This window comes from Zingiber officinale, chromosome 5A (genome assembly GCF_018446385.1).
Source record: "Zingiber officinale cultivar Zhangliang chromosome 5A, Zo_v1.1, whole genome shotgun sequence".
In the NCBI taxonomy this organism is placed as follows: Eukaryota; Viridiplantae; Streptophyta; class Magnoliopsida; order Zingiberales; family Zingiberaceae; genus Zingiber; species Zingiber officinale.
The window spans coordinates 148,945,934-148,961,276 of NC_055994.1; positions in this window are offsets into that span (position 1 = coordinate 148,945,934).

A 15,343-nucleotide genomic window follows, 5' to 3' on the forward strand; every position below is an offset into this window, starting at 1 on the left:
AGACAGCAGCCATGCGCTGGGTCGGCCGAGGATCCTGATCGGGTGGAAAGTTTGGTCTGGCATCTCGAGCGCGCGGAAGAGGTTGGGCTGGTGGCTGAGGTGACCTCTTCTCTGGTTTGTTGGTGGAAGCAGGCACCTTGTCTGCTTTTCATTGAGCCGCTTGAGCTTCCACCACATTGATGTCACTAGCGGCCCTCCCCAGCATTTCATCGAAGTTCTTTACAAGATCTCAAATAAGGTCTCGAAAGAACTCCCCCTCTACCAGTCATTGGGAGAAGACACTCATTAATATCTCGGAGGTAGCGGATGGAACATCCTGAGCTATCTGATTGAATCGCCTGATATAGCTCCTCAAGGGCTCGGTTGGCCCTTGCTTAAGGGCGAAGAGACAGTGATCTGTCTTTTGGTACTTCCTGCTGCTGGCGAAGTGGCGCAGCAAGACAGTTTTGAAATCATTGAAACAGGTGATGGACCCGTTCGGCAATCCATCAAACCATTTCTGTGCCGAGCCGGATAGAGTGTTCAGGAACACTCGATACTTGATAGCATCGATGTATTGATGCAACAGAGCAGCGTTCCTAAACTTACAAAGGTGATCCTCCGGGTCCTTGCTACCATCATATTCTCCGATAGCAAGAGGCTTGTATCCCTTAGGTAGCTTTCCTCAAGCACTCGTGTAGAGAAGGGCACTTGCTCCTTAGGCTCTACTCTGGGCTCCTCCCTAAGAACTATAGCTTTACCCTTCTTTGAATCCCTGGGCGGGGAGCTTTCCGCCATAAAAGCCTGCAGCTGCTCTTTCCTTTTATAACTGTCTGGGCCCTTGTGATAACAATTGAGGCCTGGCTCCCGATAGAAGGCTGGGGGAAACTCCTCGGGCTATTTTCTTTTGGACCCTCTGTCAGAAACATGAGTTGGATCTTTAGAAACTGTCGGCATCTCGTATGGTCGAGCAGCGGTGGTCTGTTTTTCAGAGACTGCCCGCCTCTTGGCCTATTTGAACAGTTCGTACTCTCCTGCCATCATAGGTACGTTAATTCTTTTGATCTCTTCCATCTTCACACTCTAAAACAGGTGAAGAAAGTTCCCACAGATGATGCCAAATTGATCCTGTCCGGAATTTGAATCGGATGAAGGTCGGGTGAACTGTCGCTAGCGTTGACGGGGAGACGATTAGGCTGCACTTAGCGTAAGTGCTCTCGAAGGTGGAGCCCCACGTGGCGATGAAGAACGGTGATGATTGATCCCACGATCCTTAGACTCTGCACATACTCAAACAAGTACATGAAATGTTAGAGGCCAAGAACTAGGGAAAAAGCCCTCCGTGCAGGCCCTCCGACGCTCAAGTTAGGTCCTTTTTCCCCATATGAACAACGTACGAAGAAGACAAGTATAAGACAAGCGCGAATGTGCGAGTGAGCATACCTGCGCAAGGGAGAGGACCTCCCTTTTTATATGACAATGCGTACCTTCTGGAGACTAACCCCTGCTAGAGGGTGTCGAGTGTCAGGACTTGTCGGGTGATGGAGGACACGTGGTCTTCTCCTGTAGACTACAGGAAGGTTCTATTTGCAGATGACCCCAATTGTTGGAATATTCCCTGACATGCAGTAGTTATTCTCTGACAAGTGGTTACGATTCCCAGACCTGTTGTAGTGTAGCCCCTTCTTTCCCGCCCGGGTGTGACCGAGGCAGCCCAGGTCAGTCTGTTAAGTGCTGATGAATAGATTGGATGGACGAAGGGACGCGACCAGAGCCCCTTTCTTCCTGCTATCATGATTCAGACTCGACCGATAATGACATGATGTGGGCTAGCTTGAAGAAACCCGCCCGGTGAAGACATGTCGAGCTTCGTCTTGATCACACGTCACGCAGACTTGGTTTCCTGACCGGTAGACCCGCCCTGGCTTTATACGTCGGATGGCCCCAGGTGGTCCTACTCTGTATGGTGACTACCACATCCTTTTGACTTCTGACTGTCATGTCCCCTTAACTTCTGACTGCCACGTCCCCTTGACTTCTGACAACCGGACCCTACCATTATGCACCATATCACCTACAATTTTTATTATGTTACATAAAAGAATAACTAAAACGCAATAGCTAATCTCGTACAAAAAATTAATAGGCTTTCTAATTAACTGAAAGCGTAATCCTTTCCCCTTCTTCCTTCCTGTTCTCATATTGTCGTGGCAGATCGAGGCAGCCAGCTCGAGGCGCATGACCATGAGCGAGGTATACGACCACTGGCGACCTTGCGATAGCGCGATGCGCGCGACCTTGCAATAGCGCGAGGCTCCCAGCCGCGGGCGACCATGGTCTCCTCGTAGTTGGGCTAGGCTGAGGAAACTTCGCGGCCACCCAGATCTGGCAAATATCTGGGTGAGGCGGCCTCAGGTGACCTCAGCCGACCTCCGACCTCCGACCTGGCGGAGGGTGGCCCTCCGATGGACGGGCATTGGGCCGCGGAAAACTTCGCAACCGCCCAGATCTGGCAAATATCTTACCTGAGACTAGATCGGAGGACTGGAATGAGCTCCGCTGTTGAAGACTGGAATCTGAGAGGACTGAGCTTGTCAAGACTGGAATCTAAGAGAACTGAGTTCTGTTGTAGAAGACTGGAATCTGAGAGGACTAAGCTCCGCTGTCGATGACTGAAATGAGGACTAAGCTCCGCTATGGACAACAGGAACCTGAGAGGTATGAACTTTGCACGACCTTGTGGATTAGGTTTTAGGAATTAAAATGGGACTTAAAACCGATCGATTCTACTTTGGGAATGGGTTATCCATAATGGGAGAAGATGGAATGGGAAAACTAAAAGAGATAAAAGAGAATTACCAAAATTGACCGGATCAAATCACCAAATCAAATCAAATTAGTATTTGGATTATTCTAATAATTTTGTTATAATTATTAGAATAATTCTCAGAATTATTCTTAGAATAATTCTCAGAATTATTCTTAGAATAATTCTGTTATTTATTAATTGGTCAATTGACCAAGTAATTTTTGAACATTATATATTGTATTGTCCTTAGGGCAAATATCAATCAACAATAAATTTTATTGCTCTCTCCCTATTCTTCTTTTTATATAGTATCAGAGTCATCTCTTTTTATCTTCCCTCAACTTCTTGAGATGGAGATCTAATAAACGACGAACCCTTTTTAATTTATTTTCCCCTCAAGCCTCTTCTTCTTTCCTACGTATTTTAATTTTCTTGTTCTTCTCTGTTTTCTTCCACCACCAACCCCTTTATTTCTCTTTCCTCTTCCTTAACCTTTGTGTTTCTCTTCCATAAAAAAAAAGTTTCATTAACGATTCTGTCTCTATGGTTTTTCTCCACGGCCGTCAATCATAAGGTAGAAGCTCTTTCTTGTGACGTCGTCCAACAGCTGCCGCCGAACAAGTTATTTTTACTTTAGATGTCAAATACTCAACGACATCAAAGAGGCCAAAAGTAAAGTTCAGACGGATGTCAGATTTGTCACATCGTTGGTTATACTGGAAATGTATGCCCTAAAAGACTTGATTGGTCTCGGGTAAAATATAAAATTTGTCTCGGAATTAGACATTTTGATATTCAATGTCCTAGCCCATTTGACTCAATTTCATTGGGGTCCTACAGCCTCAAGACAACCATCTATTTCACAAGTATATTCTAAAGTCCTCTCATCTGTGCCTACTTGTGATAAAACCCCAGAGTTTTCATCTACTGATTGGTATTGACACTGGAGCAACTCATCCTGTCACATCAGATTATAATATCCTTATAGACGTAATATCATATTATGGCTCAGATACGGTTCAAGTAGGCGATGTTTCAGGTTTACAAATTGTTAATCTTGGAAACACATATGATCATTTATCTAATTGAACTTTTAACATACGCAATGTCTTTCATGGTCCATCTATCACTAAAAATTTACTTTCTACACGTCAGTTTTGTCTTGATAACAATGTTATTTTTGAGTTTCATCATAATCATTATCTTATAAAGGATAGAGGAACAAATGCTATTGTATTTTATGAGAGAATCAAAAATGGCCTCTACTATCTTCAGAGTTCTTCAATCAAAGCTTTTGTTGGTGAATGCACAAATAAACCAGCTTGGCATGCTCGACTTGTTTATCCTTCCCTTCGTATTATTCAGTCAATCATCAATAAGTATGGTTTACCTACTTCCATTACCTCCTCTCTATCTCATTCATGTAAGGCCTGCATAGAATCTAAAAGTCATAAACTACCTTTCTCTTCATCTGATCATATTTCTAATTTTCCACTTGAAATAATCCATTCTGATGTTTGGAGCCCCGCACATATTTTGTCTAATCAAGGTATCCAATATTATGTCACCTTCATTGATCATTTTAGTAAATATACTTGGCTCTATCCTATGAGAAGCAAATCTGATTTATTTAATATATTCTGTAATTTTCAAATTCAAGTTGAACGATATTTTAATCGTAGAATACTCTCTTTTCATTTTGATTGGGGAGGCGAATATCAAGCTCTCCATCGTCATCTTGTCTCTTGTGGAATTGTTCATCGAGTTTCTCCTCCTCACACTCCAGAACAAAATGGCTCTACTAAGAGAAAACATAGACATATAATTGAAATTGCCTTAGCTCTTCTTCATCATGCATCGGTTTCGCGTAAATTTTGGGATGAAGCTATTAGCATTGCAGTATATCTCATAAATCGACTTTCTACTCCATTGTTCAATCATAAGTATCCTTTTAAAAAACTTTATAATCAAATCCCTGATTACACTTTCCTTCGAATTTTTAGTTGCGTTTGTTATCCATGGTTACACCCCTATTCTAAACATAAACTTGACTCTCATTCACTACAATTATTTTTCTTGGTTATAGCAATTTTCACCATGGTTATCGTTGCTTGCACATACCAACGGGACGAATTTATATTTCACGACATGTTACTTTTGATGAGTCTCTATTGCCTTTTTCAGTAGCTTCTTCGATCTCTCCTCCAGATACAAGTGACACCTTCTTGATGCCACCTAATATTGCCAGAAGTGATGGCATCCTAGGTCCTGCTCTAGAACTCTCTAATAACTCTCCTATACAATCAGAATCACCTTTGGTTGCTACTCCAATCTTGGAAGCCTCACCGGTCGAAGATAATATGCTCACTAGTTCTGGATCCTCGGATAATGCAAGTTTGTCATCTACATCACCATGTCAGCCAACTTCCTCGTCACCATCAACAAGTGATTCAGATGATAATGCTCCTCGCCACATGCTTCCAATTAGTGACATTTATGAGCATTGCCCACCAAATGCAACTCGATATCCCCTTCCACGAGATCTAGTGGTATCTTCAAAATCTATTGAACTAACTTATTTTACACAAGAAAACAAGGATCCAAATTGGCATTTTGCAATAGCTACAAAATTTGATGCACTTCTTCGAAATGGAACATGGAGTCTAGTTCCGCGCACTCCCTCAATGAATGTTGTGAGCTCTAAATGGGTATTCCGTCTTAAGGATCAAGCTGATGGTTCTCTTGAATGGCATAAAGCTTGACTTGTAGCTAAAGGATTTAGTCAACAACTAGGTATTGACTTTAATGACACTTTTAGTCCAATCATCAAAATTACATCTGCCAGACTATTATTATCAAAAGCTGTTAGTTATAATTGGCATGTACGATAATTGGACCTTTCAAATGCACTTCTCCATGGTCATCTTGAGGAAATTGTATTTATGGAGCAACCACCTGGGTTCATCATCACAATTTCCATCTCATGTTTGCCAACTTAAGAAATCCTTATATGGTCTTCGACAAGCTCCTCGTGCATGGTTTCATCGACTATCTGATTGGTTATAAGTTCAAGGATTTTCTAGATCAAAGACTGACTCGTCTCTATTTCACAAATATAATGATAAATCTATGATATTTTTTCTTATTTATGTGGATGACATTCTGATAACCGGTAATAATCACAAGGGTATCACAACTTTAATAAGTCTTCTCAATAAAGAATTTCCTACTCGAGATTTGGATATTGCTTATTTTCTTTCTTGGTATTGAGCTTATTCTACATGAGGATTGTTATCTTCTTTCTCAGAGCAAATACATTATTGGACTTCTTCAAAGAGTCAAAATGGATAGAGCATGTCCGATCTCTAAACCAATTGCTATAAACAACTCTCCAACTTCATCCTCTCCTGCTCTGTCTGATCCACAGATTTATCGAAATATTGTTGCAGCCTTACAATATGTCACTATCACACGCCCTAATATTACTTTTGCAATAAATTGTGCTTGTCAATTCGTGCATACTCCAACTGAACAAAATTGGGATAATGTAAAAAAAGAATACTTCGATATCTCAAAGGTACTATTACATGGTCTTCTTTTATATCGTCAATCGTCTCGAGATTTACATGCATATAGCGATGTAGATTGGGCAAGTTCTCCTGAAGATAGATGCTCTACTAGTGGATATGCAATATTTCTTGGACGAAATTTTATCTCATGGAATTCGAAAAAGCAACCTACAGTATCTCGTTCAGGCACTGAGGTAGAATATAAATTTATAGCAAATACAATGTCAGAAATTATTTGGCTTCAATCACTTCTTTCTAAACTTTATCTTACATCAAATATTGCACCAAAAATTTGGTGCGACAATATTGGAGCAACATATCTCACAGCAAATCCAATCTTTCATGCTCGTACAAAATATGTGGAAATTGATTTTCATTTTGTTCGTGAACGTGTGCCAACTCAGCAGTTATCCATTTCTTATATTTCTGTTGAAGATCAAATCGCTGATATCTTTAATTTACTAAGTCATTATCCAGACAATGTTTCAGCAAGTTAGCAAGCAAACTTAACGTCAAAGATCTCCCGTTAAGTTTGTCGGGGGTAAAAAAGATAAAAGAGAATTACCAGAATTGACCGGATCAAATCACCAAATCAAATCAAATTAGAATTTAGATTATTCTAATAATTCTGTTATAATTATTAGAATAATTATGTTATTTATTAATTAGTCAATTGACAAAGTACTTTTTGAACATTATATATTATATTATCCTTAGGACAAATATCAATCAATAATAAATTTTATTGCTCTCATATTATTTTTTACTCTCTCCCTATTCTTTTTTTTTTCAAAAACTCCAAAAATAAATAACCCAACGTTTGAAGAAGCACCTCCATATGGTCAGCCTAGAAGAGGAACCCTCAGAGATAGAGAACCCCCAGTCCTTTGAACTTGATAGGTTCAATTTTGAGCTCATTGCCGCCAATGGTATTAAGATATGGATTATGCAGGATGACATTCTGTTTGACAATATTTTAGTTAGTAGCTAACTATCTAACGATGAGAAGGTTACTGAGATGGAAAACATAAGATTTGAAGAAACAACTGCTGGGTTTGGCTTCTAAGACGAACTTTCAAGATTTCCAAGTGATGTTGTCACTCTATGTTTTAAATTTAGTTGAGGAACACGACATTCTTAATCTCTTTCATTTTTTTTGTTGCAAAAGAAAATATTTGATTTCCTCAGCAAAATAGCTGACATTCTTTTCTTAGAGCTTTACAGGATTAAAATCCCTCGATTCATCCACTTACTCCAGCTCCCCCAAATAGTCCTATTTTTCTTCATTGCTCCAAGTTTCTTTCTTTAGATTTCCTATTTTAATCCCTAGTATTGAGTTAGTATTGATTTCTTTTTACTAATTTATTGTTAAGGTAGAGAAACAAACTACACTTACCATTAATGGAGCCTCAGTTAAGCTTTGGATTTATCTTGACTTAATGTAAATTCAGTTGTGAGCTAAATAACTTATTAACTCTTTGACTTAATGTATCCAGGAGTAGTAGATGAAGAGCTACAAATAAACGTTCCACCTTGTTCATCTTTAAGGGTAAGGTTCTTAATTACTTTGTTATTATCTTAGTTAGTCCATTATATTATTGATTTAGCGTATGTAAAGTTTGGTGGAGAATATAAGTTAAATAAATAGTTTTTGCTTATCTTAGTTAGTCCATTATATTAAAGTGGAGTTGCATATGTTAGTGAGCGTATGCCTTCGTCACGAAGAGGGCTCTCCTGTTATATATCATCTTACATAACCTCCGTAATCATGAGATGGTGAAATGTATCAGAGGTTGTTAAATAAAGAAAGGGGGTACAACCACAGTCGTCCAAGGAATCTTTATTTCTATTATCACTGAAGTGGCTGAAGAAATATGCTATTATAATTGGTATGCTGATGGAGGACACAATGGTCCTTGAAGGTTCCAAAAGGATATTATCTGACGCAAAAGTATTATTATTATACCAAGTTGTTAGGATGTTATCTACTGAACCTGTCTCAGCCAATCTTTAAGTTGGCTACTCTGTTGAGATGATATTGTCGACTGAATACAATCCGTCCGATCCTTAAGCTTACCGCTTCGTTAGAATGATGTTATCTGCTGAACATAAATCGGTCGGTCCTTAAGCCGACCGTCCTATTAGACTGATGTTGTCTGCTGCACATAACCTGGCCGGTCCTTAAGCTAGCCATCCTGTTAGGCTGATGTTCAATTGCATTCTGCATAAGTGATTTCGTCATGTGCTATATTATATATATCTTGGTTGGTCTTTAATCCGACCTTCTCGTTATGCTGTTGTTCATTGCGTATATTTTGGCTGATCTTTAAGCCGGTCACCTTATTAGAATACTGTATGTTGAGTATATCCAGGCTGGTCTTTAAGTCGGCCGCTATGTTAGAATGTTCAATTAAACTCTCAATCATTCGGCCACTCTATTATATTTTTCATAACTATGAGATATTTGTTCGAAAAATGTTATAGTGATTTAGTCATATTGAAAATCTACTCGAGAAATAATAAAATAACTTATACTTCACTGGGATCCCGTCCGGGTGGAAATATAAGGATAAGTGATGCAGATTTGGTTGTCCTTTTATCCGCCCAAGCCTATAAAGGGTTACAAAGAGATGCAGCTACATCGTGTCATTTCTCGGCTAGATATCTGCACAACCAGATATTTGTACGATCAGAGTATACATGTTCACCTGGTTTTAAGACTAGGCAGATACACATGCGTACTGCCCTCTATGGTTGGTTTGTTATTGAGTGAGTCAGTCATTCTGGCCGATATGTAAGGTCGGTCAACCTTAATTTGACAGCCTTTGAGACATTAGACTCCCTGGTTCGCTTGGTTGAAAGACCAAATGTCTTCCCTTGGTCGGATTAAAACCCGATCTGGTCAACCTAAGAACCTTAACATTGAGCAACTGATCCGGACCAAATGAAGGGATATTATCTTTTTTGGAGTAGGATTGTCACGTCATCTTGACTCTAATTGCCATGTCTCCTTCTGGGCATATTCGTCATAACCCGTATCATATATCAATTTGACTTTTTTTTATAATCAATACTAAGGTCAAATGCTGATTGTTTGTATATATCAACACAGTTGTCTCCAATTATTTATTGACAAAAAAATTTAATAATTTTAATAAAAGTATAATTTACAATTAAAATGTTAATAACAATTCTAAAAAAATATTAATAAGGATATTAAGGGTGTGTTTGATTGGAGATTATTCTTGATAACTGATTATCCATTTAAGGTTATTAACGAAAATCTTATTTAATTTAAGTAATCTATGATTACCAAATAATGATCCATGTCCGATGGGTCATAAAAGGGGCATACAACGTAGAATCAAAAAATTTTAAAAATGCGAGATTTTGTTTAATTTCGATGCTGACAAAAATTTTTTGGTCAAAAATATCTTCTGATATTTACACTTTATCCTTAAATTTTTCATAACAAAAATTTTTATTTTAAATTATAAAAACTAAATAGAAAATAAAAATATGTAATAATTTATATATAGATATAAAGTTAACAAAAGAAAATAAATATATATTATTAGTTTTGTAACTGAGAATAATATAATAAAATATTAAATTATATTATATATTAAAATTTTAAAATAAATATATTTTTTACATTATCTAGCTAGGTTGAACCAAATAACATTATATTATATTTTATTCTCCATAACTTTGATATTATGATTATTCAGTAGTCACATAGTATGATGATTTGAACTAAATACACCCTAGCATTTTACGTAAATATTTAAAATAAAATACACCCTAAACTTTCTTATTCCCACTAATCACTAATAGAAATAAACACAAGAAATAAAATTTTAAGTAATATGATTTGATATTAAAGTTTAATTTTTTTAATATGTTGTAAATCTCAACTCTTTCTTTAATTTATAAAGGCAAAAACAATTTATAGTGAGCAATATAAGAATCATTAAATAAAATAATAAATAAAAATAATATTATTTGCATATTTTAAATGTGAAAATTTATATATATTTTTTGTTTAGGTTTAAATAACAAATAAATGGAAGGGAATTTATTATTTCTACACTAATATAGATAATCTTACATTAATTTTGTATAACTTCTAGGATCACATTAAGATTACGTTTGATTGGGTGTAATGTAATCGAACTTGTAATGTAATCAAATTTGTATTGTAATGTAATATAATCTTGATTACATTACTACGTTGGGTAATATAACGTATGTAATCTTTGATTACAAGGGCAATTACATTATTTTGTTTGGTATCCATAATTTTTTATAAGAAATATAATTCATATTATTATAAAATGATAAAATATCCTGCGACTTCTACCGACGGTCGCCGCACCTCTGTCGGAGCTTGTGTCCGGTGACCGGTAACGGTCGGCCGACGACAGCAGCGACCTGCGACCAGAGGCGACCGGCAACGGCGGCGCCGCACCTCTGTCGGAGCTTGCGTCCGGTAACGGCCGCCCGGCGATGGCCGGCAATGACCGACGACGGCGGCGGCCGATGACCCGCGGTGACCAGAACGGCAACGGCGGCGACTACTACGACGGCCGGCAGCCGGCAGTGGCGGCGGCAGGCGGGCGACGACCGACGGGCGGGCGGCGGCCAACGGGCGGTCGGCTGACTAGGGATATATTCAGCATTCAAATTTTGGTTAAACAGTGACCTCGTAATGTAATCGGATTATAGTATTTGCTTTGTAATCCAGATTACAAAACTTCACTACCTTTTGTAATCTAGATTACATTACATTATAGGTTTAAAGTAAAAACAAACAAAATAATAACCTTATAATGTAATCCTGATTACATTAAAAGGCAGATTACACCCTACAAACGTAGCATAGAGATATGATTGCTTACATTTTATATAAAATTCAAAATTTATTATATTAACATTAATAGAGATAAGTTTACATTAATTTTATATAAATTTTGAGATAGTAATAGAGAGAGATAATTGCTTACATTTTGTACAAATTTAAAATTTATTATTTTGACATTAATGGAAATAAACTTATATTAATTTTATATAAAGTTTAAGATTTATTATTTTAACATAATAGAGAAAGCTCTTATTAATTTTGTATAAAATTTAAGATTACATTAATAAAGAGATAAGCTTAGATTTGTTGTAAATTTTAAAATTTATTATTTTAACATTAATTTTATATCAATTTTAAGATAACATTAATAGCAAATTGCATATTAAAAAAATGGAAATTATTTACCTTTTATTTTTTTTAATGATTCTTATATCTTACTAATTATAATTTTTTTCTGTGTTTGTGTTTATAAACTAGGGAATGGACTAAGATTTACAACATATCTCAATACTAAACTTTAGTATCATTTGAATTTTTACATCATGTTTCTTCACATTTTATTGTTTATTTTGATTGGTGGAGCACAAGCAAGATCATGGAACGAGAAAGCTAAATACTCACTTAAAACCATTCAGGTCGTTATTAATATTTCTTTTTAAAAATTAAAAATTGTACTTTTATTGAAATTATTATTATTATTTTTTGTTAGACAATAACAGGAGATCTATTTGACTGTGTTGATATGTACAAGCAACCAGCATTTGACCACCCTTTGTTGAAAAATCATACTCTCCAGGTATATAGTATTCAAAAATAAATAAGTCAAATTGATATGATATTTTTTATTGCATGGCATAGTTCCTTTTGCTCTTTAATTGATCTGATAATTTTGCAGTTAAAGCCAAGTAGTCTTCCAAAGGGAATGAAGCTTGGAAAATCTAAACCAGCTTCTTTTTATGGGTTCAATGATACTTGTCCTTCTGGCACTGTTCTCGTCCACCGTGCTCGGAAACAAGATTTAACTAAGTCTCAACTTTTTAGAAATCAATTTAAAGCACAAGCTAACGACCCAACTGCGAATCGAAATCACGTAAGTTATTTTTTTTATCACTGTTATGATTATTACTATTCCTATAACTATTGCAATTCTAATTCATTATTTATGGAGTTCAAACATAAATAATATTTGCATTCTACATAGTTCGCAATAATTCAAAATGCATATGGCCCATTTTATGGAGCATACGCAAAAATGGCGACTTATAAGCTTCCAGATCTAAAAGCTGATCAAACATCATCCAGCACTATATATCTTTTTGGTGATACACATGTTCCAAACAATGAATTCAATGCGATCGAGGCCGGTTGGCAGGTAAATTAATATAAATCATTAACTAATATTGTTTTATATTGTCACTAATTTATATCTAATTTCATAGGTTTCAACAGCCTTGTATGATTCCAGTTATCCTCGTTTTTTTACTTTTTGGACTGTAAGTATAAATCTTTTATATTTTATTCCTTTAGTTTCTATATATTCTCATATAACATATTTAATTATGTGTTTTCAGAGTGATGGACATGAGAAAACGGGATGTCCAAATTTGAACTGCCCTGGTTTTGTCAGCACCACTAATATTTATGGACCTGGAAGTTTTATTCCTGAATTTTCCACTTACGGTGGCGAACAGAAATATCTATCCATACTAATCGCTAGGGTAATTTCTTTTTTTTTTTCTTTTCGAAATGTGGTATGTTATTTTTAATGAAGTTTAATCCTTATTAATAAATTTTATGTGTTTTCATTTATAGGATTCTCAAACAGGGAATTGGTGGGTTACTTATAATGATCAACTGCCTCTTGGGTATTTCCCTAAGGAATTGCTTCCTAAGATGCAGGATCACGCATACGTTATTCAAATGGGTGGACATGTTAACTCTCCCTTGAATGTGCCGAGCCCTCCGATGGGCAGTGGTCATTCAAGTAATGAAGGACGTAATAAAGCTGCTTATTTCATTCAAGTTACGGCAGTGGGTCGCTCGAATGAGTTGGTCAAATTGGATCCTGATCTTATTGAGACTACGTGTGATATTAGTGATTATTATTGCGTATCTGATGGTCATGATACATATGGTGAGGATGTATATGTTTTTGCTTATGGAGGAGTGGGAGGTTTCAAAAAGTGATATCAATCTTGTTTGGAATAAATTGTCCTAAGTTCATTAATACATTTATTTTAGCTTTCTTTTACTAGCGTTTCATATTGTTGGAGAAAATTTTATTAAATTTTGAACTAAATCCCAATATTTTTTTTTAAAAAAATCAACAGATAGTTACATCAACTCTAAGAAATCAACCCTAGTCCACATCTAGTCTTTGAAAATTTAATCTAGAAATAATAAAAAAATATTACTTCTTAATTATATAATTAGATTTATGCTTACCTAAATCCAACCTCTCACAAGCTTCATATAATTATAACCCTCAATTTTTTTAATTTTGTCACACATTTCCCATTTCTCTGTCCCAACGGAAGGAAGCTTGGATCACATTAAGGCCTCCGATATGCCTGCAGAGGCTCTTCACTTTGATCGTCAATAATCTTTTTATAACAGCTAAGTTCGGTAACGTCATTTTTGTTTGAACTTCCGTTGTTATCACTTTCAACGTTTCCCTTTTTATTTGGGAATACGTTTTCAAAGAATATCGCATTCCGAGATTCTATGGTTGTTCCCACAGGTATATCAGGAATGTCTGATTTCTGAACTAGGAAACGATATGCACTACTATTATGGGCATATCCGACAAATACCGCATCGAACGTTTTAGGTCCGATCTTTACTTGCTTTGGTTTAGGTACTTCGACCTTTGCCAAGCACCCCCACACTTTCAGGTATTTGTATGATGGCTCGCGGCCTTTCCATAGTTCATATGGAATTTTATAATTTTTCTTATGAGGGATTCTGTTGAGAATGTGATTTGCCGATAATATTGCTTCCCCCCACAAGTTTTGAGGTAAGCTTGAATTTATCAACAAGGCATTCATCATTTCTTTTAGTGTCTGATTTTTACGTTCGGCAACACTGTTTGATTGAGGTGAGTAAGGCGCCGTTGTTTGATGGATAATGCCAGATTCTGTACAAAATTCATCAAACGGTGCACCATATTCTCCACCTCTATCGCTTCGAATTATTTTAATTCGTTTGTCAAGTTGGTTTTCAACTTCTGTTTTATAGGTTCTGAATGCCTCTAGGGCTTCGTCTTTACTTCTTAAAAGAAAGACATAACAGAACTTTGTGCAGTCATCGATAAAAGTAATAAAATATTTTTTACCTCCTCTAGTTTGCATAAATTTCAAGTCACATAGATCACTATGTATAACTCTAGAGGAGTTGTTGTCCTTTCCACCGAATGAAAAGGTAGTTTCGTCATTTTCGCTTCCACGCACACTTCACATTTGTGTGTTCCGTCAACATTGACGTTTGGTAATAAATTTAATTTGACGAGACGTTTGAGAGTATTATTATTCACATGTCCGAGTCGATCATGCCATAAATTAAAACACTCAACAACATAGCTGAAAGCATTTATTTTATTACCATCAAAATTTTGGAGTACAGGCATTACAACCATTTTGAATAGACCCTTTTCTAGGTACCCCTTTCCTACGAAGACACCATTCTTCGTAAGTACAAAGTTGTCTGACTGGAACACTAGCCTAAATCCGGCCTTGACCAATGCCGCTCCAGAAACTAGGTTCTTACTGATGTCGGGAACATGGAGTACATCAATGAGTGTTAGCTCCTTTCCGGACGTCATCTTCAGAACAACCTTTCCGAGTCCAACAATTGGCGACGTCATGGAATTACCCATATAGAGCTTCCTGCCATTTATCGGAGTATACTTGGAGAACATCGCCTTATCGGAACAGATATGACGAGTTGCTCCAGTATCAATGAACCACTGTTTCAGGTTGGTATCCACCAAGTTGGCTTCAAATACAACCGCAGTGAGATCCAAGTCCTCAAGAGAGGTTGCGACATGATTCGCAGCATCCTTTGGCCCCTTGGTTGGCTTCTTTGGGCGTCTGCAGTCCTTGGACAGGTGTCCTGCCTTTCCAC